Here is an 11518-nt window from a genome sequence, read left to right on the forward strand (position 1 = left end):
AGTGAGATTCTTACTTGACTTGCCAGAAAAATAAAAAATGTAACGGCAGCAATGCAGATAATAAATATTTCTTGGCCATTAATTTAGCAGCCAGGTGCTATGGTATGCTTTAATTTTAAATGTTCTTATTCAAAAGTATACCCAGAAAAAAGCACCTTATCTTATTACGATCTATTTCACTCATTTTAGTTCTTAGGCTAATGGAATTCCATTATATTTCATTTGTAGTGAACAACATATGGTTTTAAAATATTCTGAGGAAAGTTTTGAACTTTAAATATATTTAAAAGAAAAATAAGAAATATGTTATATAGCACAATATTCAAGACGATTTATATTACATACCAAGGGGAAATTTAAGTTGGTGATAAGTTATAGTTAATTTTTTGTGTGGTTTTGCATTGGTTTCATAGGGCTACAATTACAAAGTACCACAAATTGAGTGGCTTATAAGGGCAGAAATCTATTATCTAATAGTTCTGGAGGCTAGGAGTTCAAAATCAGGGTGGTAGCCATGTTAATTCCTTCTGAGATATTGAAGGAGAATCTATTCCATGCCTCTCTCCTAGCTTCTGGTGATGGCCAGAGATCCTTGGTGTTCCTTGACTGGTAGATCGCGCCAGTCTCTGTCTGCAGCTTCACATGGCTGTCTTCCCTCTGTGTGTCTCTCTGGGTCTTTTCTCCTTTTTTATAAGGACACCACTCATATTGGATTAGGATCCACCCAGCTCCAGTATGAACTCATGTTAACTTGATGACTGTATTTTTACTCAAATAGCATGCTCCTCCTGTATTTGCAAACAAACACAGAAGGCACCAGTTATCTGTATAAAAATATGGTAATAACATCTTCAAAGACCCTATTTCCAAATGAGGTCACATTCACAGGTACCAGGGGTTAAGACTTCAGCATATATTTTGGGATGGGGAGCACAATGCAATCCATAATAGGTTTCTATGAGAAGAAAGTAGGTAGCTAACCTAATAGTGTATATCTTTCCTGGTGCTTTTATTTCTCATTTTCTCCACTAACTAATACGCTGTGCCAATTTTACTTACATGCACTTCTGTAGTCAGAATAAGAATTTAATGTCTGATTTATCCAGCTTTTCCCTTCTTCTTCTGGCCTCCATGTTTCTTCCCTGCCTTTTTTTTTTTTTTTTTCTTCATAGCACTACCACATCTCCCTAGCATCCATCAAAGGCAAATCATGACACCAAAAGGGAAAAAGAGAACCCGCCTGTGAGAATCTGAACTCAGCCACTAACCGATCCCCCCCCCCACCCCTCTACCACCTTGATCCCAGAGGGATTTTCTTCATATTTATATACAAAAAAGATCCAAAGCTGTATCTGCTATTACCTTTTTCTTCTAATTCCACCATTATTTTCATGCAGCTTTATTTATATCTTATTTCATCATCTTACCATTGGCAGGTGAGTGGATTTTCCTTAGTTTTTCGCCTGACTCCAAGGTACATGCAACAGCAGGCCAGGGAAGGAAAGATATTTTGCCTGTTTTCCCCAGTCTGCTTTCATAGCAGAGGATGAGTAACCTGGGAGTCAGCGGTTTGGATTAGTTTGAGGGTCAAATAATCCCAGGTTGAAATTCCAACTTCATCCTCTTAAAGCTGTTTGAACTGATGCAAGCTACCTAACATCTGAGGATCTCAGGTCTTCATCAGTATAAAGGGCAGGAAAAGTACAGTAGACTTGGAAGAGAGGGTGGTAACAGGCCATCTAGCTTTGGAACCTGCTTGAGATTGTTGTTTTGAGAATTGTGTGCAATCTTTTTTTTTTTTTTAATAATTTTTAGTGTGCTTTAAGTGAAAGTTTACAAATCAAGTCAGTCTCTCACATATAAACTTATATACACCTTACTACATACTCCCATTTACTCTCCCCCTAATGAGTCACAAAGACAGCCTGGCTTTGTTGGACACCTGTGATAGATACATCCAGGTGGCCCTGGTGGCGTTATCCCCTCCTGTTGGTAGTTCAACCAGTCTGAGTTAGCTCAAAGAAAGCACGGGCTGATCTTCAACTGCTTCCTTCCGTTGCATGGGATGTCCACTGTCCCCCTCCCCAACCCCTATAAATAGATGGAACATTACAAGGGCAGGGTCTCACCTTTCTGGGGGTACCTGCAGTATATATGTGCCTGTCACATTATGGGCAATGAGAGTTCAGGCTATAGTTTACAATTTCCTATTTTCCTGCTTTTAATTTTCCCTCAATTCATCCCATTTTATATTTGTACCACGAGGCACTAATAATGAGCTTGGCTGCTAACCAAAATGTTGGCAGTTTGAATCCACCAGCCGCTCCTTGGGAACCCTAGGTGGCAGTCCTGTAGGGTCACTGTGAGTTAGAATCAACTTGATGTCAATGAGTATGAAAAAAAAAAAAAAAAATGGGTATGGGTAAAAAAAAAAAAAATTTTTTTTTTTTTTTTTTGTTAAGTGCTTGCCTGCTAACCAAGAAGTCAGCAGTTTGAACCCACCAGCCACTCCGTGGGAGAAAGATGTGACAATCTTCTTCCATAAAGAGTATAGCCTTTGGAAACTCTATGAGACACTTGTTCTACTCTGTCCTATAGGGCTGCTATGAGTTGGAATCTACTCAACAACGATAGGTTTTTTTGTTTGTTTGTTTGTTTGTTTTTATGATCCCATTGCTTGACACTTGGAGACCAAGAAAGGTCACATACCACTCATTTCGATGTTATATGTTTTTGGAAGTGGAAGAGTTTAACTTGTCTACCCAGGGTAGGAATCAACCCTCCCTAGGGGTGGTGGCCAGTTAACTGAACGACTGAGGCTCATATCTGCTAGTCCATGATCAAGAGATGCCTGCTCCGGGTCTCAGGGATTTGGGAATACGAGAGGGCTCTTTCAGACACAAAAGCCCTCAAACTCACAGGTCACTGGAAAGAAGTGGATTTGCTGCAAAAGGAAAAACCCTGAAGAGTAAGGCTGCTAGTAGCCTGATGTAAAGTCCTGAGCTCCCAATTCCAGGCATTGTTTCAGCAGGTCTGGTGAGGAGACCCAGGGATCTGTTTTGAAGAATGTCTACCACAGTTGCAATGAGCACTCTTAGATAAGGTCTGCTGTGATAAATAGTCTCTAAGGTCCCATAGCTCTTTAATTCTAGGAGCATACTTAATTATAAACATATGGAGAAATTGTATAAAATGATTTTTTTTTCCTTCTATTTTACCTACAGCCCCCAGTGTCTTGTATCTTTCATCACTTATCATAATACCTAATGCCCTGTTTGACAACTGGGGCAGGGAGATGGCCTCCTGCAAACATAGGGTGTTGATAACAACTTCTGTTAGTCACATTCTGATGCATATTGAGGAATTTTTTTCTGCCTTCCATGTAAGGACCACTACTATGTCTTTTACAATTCTGCTTTCAGCAATCTGTAGCCCATTTATAATTTGCTGTCTGACTTACACCTGCTTTCAGACATTTTTATGGCCCATCACAATAGTAACTGGAACATAGCCCTCATCCTTGAGAAGTTCAGAGGAGATGAAGGCAGGAAGCCTGAGGAGTCAGAGCCTCAAGAGAAGAAAGGAAAATCTGAGGTAAGGGTTCCCTTCAACTCTTTCCTTGAAAGAAAAATCTTTTTATTTAAAACGTCTTAGTTGCTGCTTTTGCCAAGAGTGATGAAATCTTTTGGCAGTCACTGTGATCTTCAGGCTGGTTGACCTCTTTACAGTATCTTGCTGATAATTACAAAATGAAGCCAAGATAACATTGTTTGACAATCTTTCTCTCAATGTCCTGTGCCTTCATGCAGTGTTGTGGCACCATGGGCGTCTTTTGGCTGATGGTGGAGCAGCCAAATCCTGACTCACTGCAGCCATACTCCATACTTCTTTTGCTTGGCCAAAAAAACTGTTAGGTTGTCTCTTCATTCATCAAATGTAAGGATGTTGAGCACTCCCTGAAACTTACGGCTGAGCTATAGAGCATGAATTTAGGTAAAGACTTAATGGAAAGAAAAGTAAAAATGTATCAAGATCTAAATGGGGGAAATAACATATAAAAGCAAAATGAAGTAGAACAATTACTAGAGAGATTAAAAAATAAAATATATTTTCCTAAACTCATTCCGGTAAAATAATCTATAAGGAGGGAAAAGCTCAAATAAAAATATAACCCTAAGTGGACTTTTCAAAATGGTTACAATCAGACAGATACATTAATGATGTTTCACATTTATTAAATTTTCCCTTATGCTGATGTTAGGGGTCATTTATGTGATTATCAGCTATGCAGGCCTTCCACATTGGCCTTCTAACTCAAGGGAAAATGGATGCCTTTCCTCTAAAGGTAAATTGCTGTTGACCGACTCACAGCAAACCTATGTACCACAAAATGAAACACTGCCCAGTCCTGCGCCATCCTCACAATCGTTGTTATGCTTGAGCCCATTGTTGCAGCCACTGTATCAATCCACCTCGTTGAGGGTCTCCCTCTTTTCCACTGACCCTGTACTTTACCAAGCACGATGACCTTCTCCAGGGACTGATCCCTCCTGACAACATGTCCAAAGGATGTAAGACGAAGTCTCACCATCCTTGCTTCTAAGGAGCTTTCTGGTTGTACTTCTTCTAAGACAGGTTTGTTCATTCTTTTGTCAGTACATGGTATAGTCAATATTCTTTGCCAACACCACAATTCAAAGGCATCAGTTCTTCGGTCTTCCTTATTCATTGGCCAGCTTTCACATGCATATGATGCAATTGAAAATACCATGGCTTGGGTCAGGTGCACCTTAGTCGTCAAGGTGACATCTTTGCTTTTCAACACTTTAAAGAGATCCTTTGCAGTAGATTTCCCCAGTGCAATGCATCTTTTGATTTCTTGATTGCTGCTTCCATGGCTGTTGATTGTAGATTCAAGTAAAACGAAATCCTTGACGACTTCAATCTTTTCTCCATTTATCATGATGTTGCTCATTGGGCCAGCTGTGAGGATTTTTGTTTTCTTTATGTTGAGGTGTAATCCATACTGAAGGCTGTGATCTTTGATCTTCATCAGTAAGTGCTTCAAGTCCTCTTCACGTTCAGCAAGCAAGGTTGTGTTATCTGCATAATGCAGGTTGTTAATGAGTCTTCCTCCAATCCTGATGCCCCGTTCTTCTACGTATAGTCCAGCTTCTCTGATTATTTGCTCAGAATACAGGTTGAATAGGTATGGGGAAAGGATACAACCCTGATGCACACCTTTCGTGACTGTAAACCAATCAGTATCCCCTTGTTCTGTCTGAACAACTGCCTTTTGGTCTATGTAAAGGTTCCTCATGAGCACAATTAAGTGTTCTGGAATTCTCATTCTAAAGGTAAATTAGTGGGAACCAAAAGGGCTTGACATGAGGGCACTGGTGGTCCAGTGGTAGAATTCTCACCATCATGTAGGAGAGCCAGGTTCAATTCATGACCAATGTACCCCATGCACAGCCACCACCTGCATGTCAGTGGAGACACACCTGTTGCTATGATGCTGAACAGGTTTCAGCAGAGCTTCCAGACTAAGAAGGGAAAGGAAGAAAGGTCTGGCAATCTACTTTTAAAAATCAGGCTGTGAAAACCCTGTGGATCACAAAGGTTTAATCTGCAACGAATCATAGAGATGGCACAGGACCAGCAGAGTTTTGTTCTGTTGTGCATGGGGTAGCCAAGAGTCAAGGGTTGACTCCATGGCTGGTAACAACAACAAAAGGGCTTGACAGTGCAGGCAGTAAGGAAAGGAAGAACCAGGGAAAATATACCTCCAGCTTGTATACCTCTATCCTTCTCTAAAACAGACTCTGTTTTTCTTGATTACTCGGTTACACAGTATATCATAAAAGAGTAAGCTCTTGGCTCATAGGTATAGAAAGAGGTACATCAAAGAAAGACTTTACAGGATTATTTCCTAATACAAAAAAAATTGTGAATAACGTTTCATTGATTTCTTCCACTCTCCTACCACAAGGTGAACAGGTAAGTAATGAAGAAGAGTGTTAGATTAAGGGACAGGGTTAAAATAAGCTTCTGAGCTCCCAAATATGGCCTTGGAAGGTCATAACATTGACCGTGAACTGTCATTCCACAACCTATGACGCTGGGGTTTCAGAAAAGGAGGAATTGGGGAAGGATGAATTTCCTTGTCAGGATCTTGGGCAAACAATTGTTAGGAAAGCTATAATTATTGTCCAGGGGATAGAGGCAAAATTCATCAGGACTATGGGGTATTTGGAATTCAAAACTTTAAAGCAATAGCATAATACTTGATAAAAACTCTGGGTGAGTATTTATTTGTTATCGGTGAGTATATGCTTCCTACCTCATGGGTGATTTTATATATATGTTTAGAAAATGCCTGGTTGCACATTTTACCTGTCTACTTTTGAGAGCAGTTGAAACAATTATATGTGCTGCTACTGAAAATATGTTCTTGCACAAGTAAATTTAGAGACACAGGTCCTAAGCAACCGACTCTTGACTGGCATTTTCACTACCCATTTTCTGCATTTCCACATTTCAGGCCTATTCCTTTGCCCAGCACATTTCCACCACAGAGGCCAGAACAGCAAATCAAAGGCAGTGGTAAGCAGAGCAAGCCATGAGGGCTCAGATTCCTTCCTGCTTCTCTGTGGAGGGCCTAGAATACAAGCATCCTCTTGTCACAGCAGCAGGGTCTATTGGTCTATCACCCAAATAAGCAGAAACCACCAAATGGGCATTTCTTCTACTTATCTTGTGATTATTAAGATAGTGTAGTTCTTTCAACCAAATCTGTCAATCAAGCATAGAAAACATACAAAGTACAGCCTTTTTGGTGAGTGGAAAGTCTAATTACAAACGGGCTCAATGCTGTTTTCCCACTTACTTTACTTACTACAATTTATGGGCTAAGTTTTTAGGAAGTTGGAATTTCTAAGAAAAACTAACCATATCTCAAATCTTCTTCTTTTAAAACTGTTAACCAGAAACAGCATTTGCTGCAGTCTAGTGGGATTCACATTATGATTCACTTAGACTTTAAATAAATTTCTCAGAAAATTCCTTTCCAGATAATCTATCTAGAACGTGCACATATTGAGCAGAACACTTTCACCTCTCTTCAGTTTTCCATGGGGCTCTAAAAGTTTCTGTTATGTCCAGGAAGTACCTCAAGCAGCACTTCAGAGGTTTGTATGCCTAACCAAAAGGTTTAATCTCGGCATGTCAGTTGTTATGCACTCTACTATACAAGACTGGTTCTGCTACTCCACTGCCAGTGACGGCAGGTCAGCAAAAAGGAGGCGCGTTGCAATGTTTCAAGCAAGTCTTGTAAAAAAAAAAAAGGGAGTGTAATTTGTATTTTTATGAATATTTCCAGAAATAAATAAAAAAGCCATCTTATTATTCTTTTTTTTTTTAATTTATTGTTTTAGGTGAAAGTTTTCAGCACAAATTAGTTTTTCATTCAAAAATTTATAAACAAATTGTTTTGTGACATTGGTTGCAATCCCTGCAATATATCAGCACTCTCCCCCTTTCCCTTTCCATCCTGAGTTCTCTGTGTCCATTCAACCAGTTTTCCTGTCCCTTCCTGCCTTCTCAGTCTTTGTTCTCTCAGTATTGACCATTTGGTTTCACATACTTGATTGAACGAAGAAGCATGTTCCTCACGTGGGTTATTGTTTGTTTTATAGACCTGTCTAAGCTTTCTTTTTTTTTTTTTTGGCTGAAAGGTGGACTTCGGGAGTAGCTTTAGTTCTGAATTAGCAGGGTGTCTGGGGGCCACAGTCTAGGCGGTTCCTCCAGTCTGTCAGACCAGTTACGTCTGGTCTTTTTTGTGTGAATTTAAGTTTTGCTGTACGTTTTCCTCCCACTTTGTCCAGGCCCCTCTATTGTGATCCCTGTCCAGAGAGGTAGGTAGTGGTAGTCAGGCACCATCTAGTGCTTCTGGGCTCAGGCTGGTGGAGGCTGTGTCTCATGTGGTCCATTAGTCTTTTGGATTAATATTTACCTTGTGTCCTTGGTTTTCTTCATTCTCCTTTGCTCCAAATGTGATGGAACCAATAGATGTATTTTAGATGGCTGTTCGCAAGCTTTCAAGACCCCAGATGCTACTCACCAAAGCAGGATTTAGAACATTTTCTTTATGAACCGTGTTATACCAGTTGACCCAGATATCCCCTGAAACCATGGTCCCCAGCCCTCGGCCCCAGTAACTCAGTCCCTCAAGGTATTTGGATGTGTCTAGGAAGCTTCTATGTCTTAGTTGTGCTGACTTCCCCTATATTATGTGTTGTCTTTCTTTTTACAAAAGTTAACACTTGTCTACTATCTTTTTTTACTTTTTTTTTTTTTTTACTATCTAGTCAGCAATTTCCCCTTTCCACCCCTCCCTTCCCTCATAACCGTCAAAGATTGTTTTTGTCTGTGTATAAACCTTTTCTTGGGTTTTTATAATAGTGGTCTCATACAATATTTGCCCTTTTGTGATTGATTTATTTCACTGAACATAATGTCCTCCAGATTCATCCATGTTGTGAGATGTTTCATGGAGTCATTGTTCTTTATCGTTGCATAGTATTCCATTGTGTGTATGTACAGTAATTTGTTTATCCACTCATCTGTTGATGGGCACCTAGGTTGTTTCCATTTTTTACTACTGCGAATAATGCTGCAAGGAATATGGGTGTATATACGTCTATTCATATGACGGCTCTTATTTTTCTAGGATATGTTCCTATGAGTGGTATTGCTGGATTGTATGGTGTTTCTGTTTCCAGCTTTTTACAGAGGCACCATATCATTTTCCATAGTGGTTGTACCATTTTACATTCTCGTCAGCAGTGCATAAGAGTTCCAACGTCCCCACAACCTCTCCAACATTTGTTATTTTCTTTTATTGTACTTAAATTAGTGTCAGTAATGTCGGTGTGAGATGGTATCTCATTGTAGTTTCAATTTGCATTTCTCTAATGGCTAATGACTTTGAACATTTCTTCATGTGTCTGTTAGCTGCCTGTGTCTTTGGTGAAGTTTCTGTTTATATAGTTTGCCCTTTTTTTAATTGGATTATTTGTCTTTCTGTTATTGAGATGTTGAAGTATTCTATAGATTTTAGAGATTAGGCCCTTCTCAGGTATGTCATAGCCCAAAATTTTTTCCCAGTACGTAGTTCTCTTTCTACTCTTTTGGTGAAGTCTTTTGATGAGCATAGGTGTTTAATTTTTAGGAGCTCCCAATTACCTAGTTTATCTTCTGGTGTTTGTGCACTATTTCTTATGGTTTGTATTCTCTTTATGCCATGTAGTAGGGCCCTTAGTGTTGTCCCTGCTATTTCTTTCATAATCTTTATAGTTTTAGGTTTTTTATATAGGTCTTTGATCCATTTTGAGTTAGTTTTTGTGTATGGTGTGAGGTACGGGTCATTTCATTTTTTTATAGATGGACATCCAGTTTTTTTAGCACCGTTTATTCAAAAGACTGTCTTTTCCCCATTTAATGGACTTTGGTCCTTTGTCAAAGATCAGCTGACTATAGGTGAATGGATTTACATCTCGGTTCTTGATTCTGTTCCGTTGGTCTACTGTCATTGTACCAGTACCAGGCTGTTTTGACTACCGAGATGAAGTAGTATGAGGCCTCCTACTTTATTCTTCTTCAATAAAGCTTTGTTTATCCAGGGCCTCTTTCTTTTCCATATAAAGTTGGTGATTAGTTTTGCCATCTGGTTTCATTATTCTTATCATTACCTGCAATCTCTTAATTCCAGAAGACTAATTGTTCTGCTGGTTAAAAGGAAGTGATTACGCCTTTTCAGCTTACTTCACTATTTTCTCAGTCATCCAGTGGTGTACCAAAGACAGGATGATAGGAATGTTTCACCCCAAGTACAGGCAATTAGGGGTGCTTTGTATATAGAAAATTTAAGATCAATAAAATAAAAATAATAAAAACCAGTCTGCTTTTTATTATCGCTATTCACTGAAAATTGTAAATAAGTCAATAATAGTACTCCTCTTCTAAAAGGAAATATCTTGTTAGTCTAAGTTTTAAACAGTTACTGCTAAAATTTCATAATATACATGTATGCTGCAAGTTAGCATATTCTTATTATTTATCCATTAATAGGTATAGTATTCTAAATGGAAGTTAATTCTAACTCCCAGACACATGTGCACTCAACTACACACGTTTGTTTCAAGAATAAGGAGTCAAATTCTTTTTTTTATCTTTATAGTCATTGTGCTAAAATTGTTTATTTTGAGTCTATGTTTAAACACAGGACTACATAGTACAACAAGGTTTGGAGATATGAACTGAGCTTGAAGTGAGTTCAAACAATTCACAATCATTATGAACTCAGGAAAATCTTACCAAATGTGATTGAAATTTATGATGAATTTCCTGGTGAAGCTACTTGAGTAGAAATTTTTCAACCGCAGAAACATTTGAGAGCTGATAAAAATGATCTCAAAGTAACAAAGACATGAACGATATTATAATCCCTGGAACTTATTATGAAATGGGATTTTATGACTCTGCTCAATTTACCCTTATCTTAAGTCTTCCCTAACTATTTGTGTATCTTTCTTCAAGTGAAAGGAACTTTCTAAATTAAAATGAATAAAAACTGTTCTTCAATCAACTATAAGAGAAGATAGGCTGACAAATGTGGCCATACTGTCTATTGACCATGAATACATAAAGAAGGTAATTTTGATGAAGCCATTGAAAAATCTGCAGAAGGCTCAGAAAAGGAAACTTTAATATCATTGTTCATCTCTGTGGTAGACCAACATGTAGGTAGAAGTATTTTTTTTTTTTTAATTAATGTACTTTAAAAGTACATCTTCTCCTCACGTATTGAGTATCTCAGAATCTGACATTTTGCATTTACAACAATAGTAAAAAATCTACTATCCAGCTATTTTGTGCATTAATGACATATGTCTGGCAGTAACGAATGCTGAGGTGTAAGGTGAGAGTTAAAGCTGGCTGTGACGGTTAAGGTTATGTGCCAACCTGGCTGGGCCATGATTCTCAGTGGTTTGACAGTTATGTAATGATATAATTTGGCAGTTATGTAATGATGTAATTTGGGAGTTATGTAGTGATACAGCCATCCTCCATTTTGTGATCTGATGTGGCCATCCTCCATTTTTGCATAACTCCAATTTTCACATAATGACCTGGTGTTTGGAACCTAAGATAAGTGTTGATAAATGAAGAGAGGGTATGTTAATCCTTTTATTTCTTTTTAAGCTAAAATAAATATTTTATTAGTTTGCTTTACTAACACGCTTATATATGCAAAATGTAATATGAGTGTATATAAACTGCATTTCTTTTTTGTCCACAATAATTATTATTATTTGTTTCATTTCATAATTATTACTAAAAATAATTTTGCCATATAGAGGAAGGGGTGTTAAAAAAATGATCCCTTTTAGGTGTCAAGTACATTAGGTATGCCTTCTCATTTTAACTCAAAGCAAACAAAATATATTCTTAGTCT

Source organism: Loxodonta africana, chromosome 1 (genome assembly GCF_030014295.1).
Source record: "Loxodonta africana isolate mLoxAfr1 chromosome 1, mLoxAfr1.hap2, whole genome shotgun sequence".
Classification (NCBI taxonomy): Eukaryota; Metazoa; Chordata; class Mammalia; order Proboscidea; family Elephantidae; genus Loxodonta; species Loxodonta africana.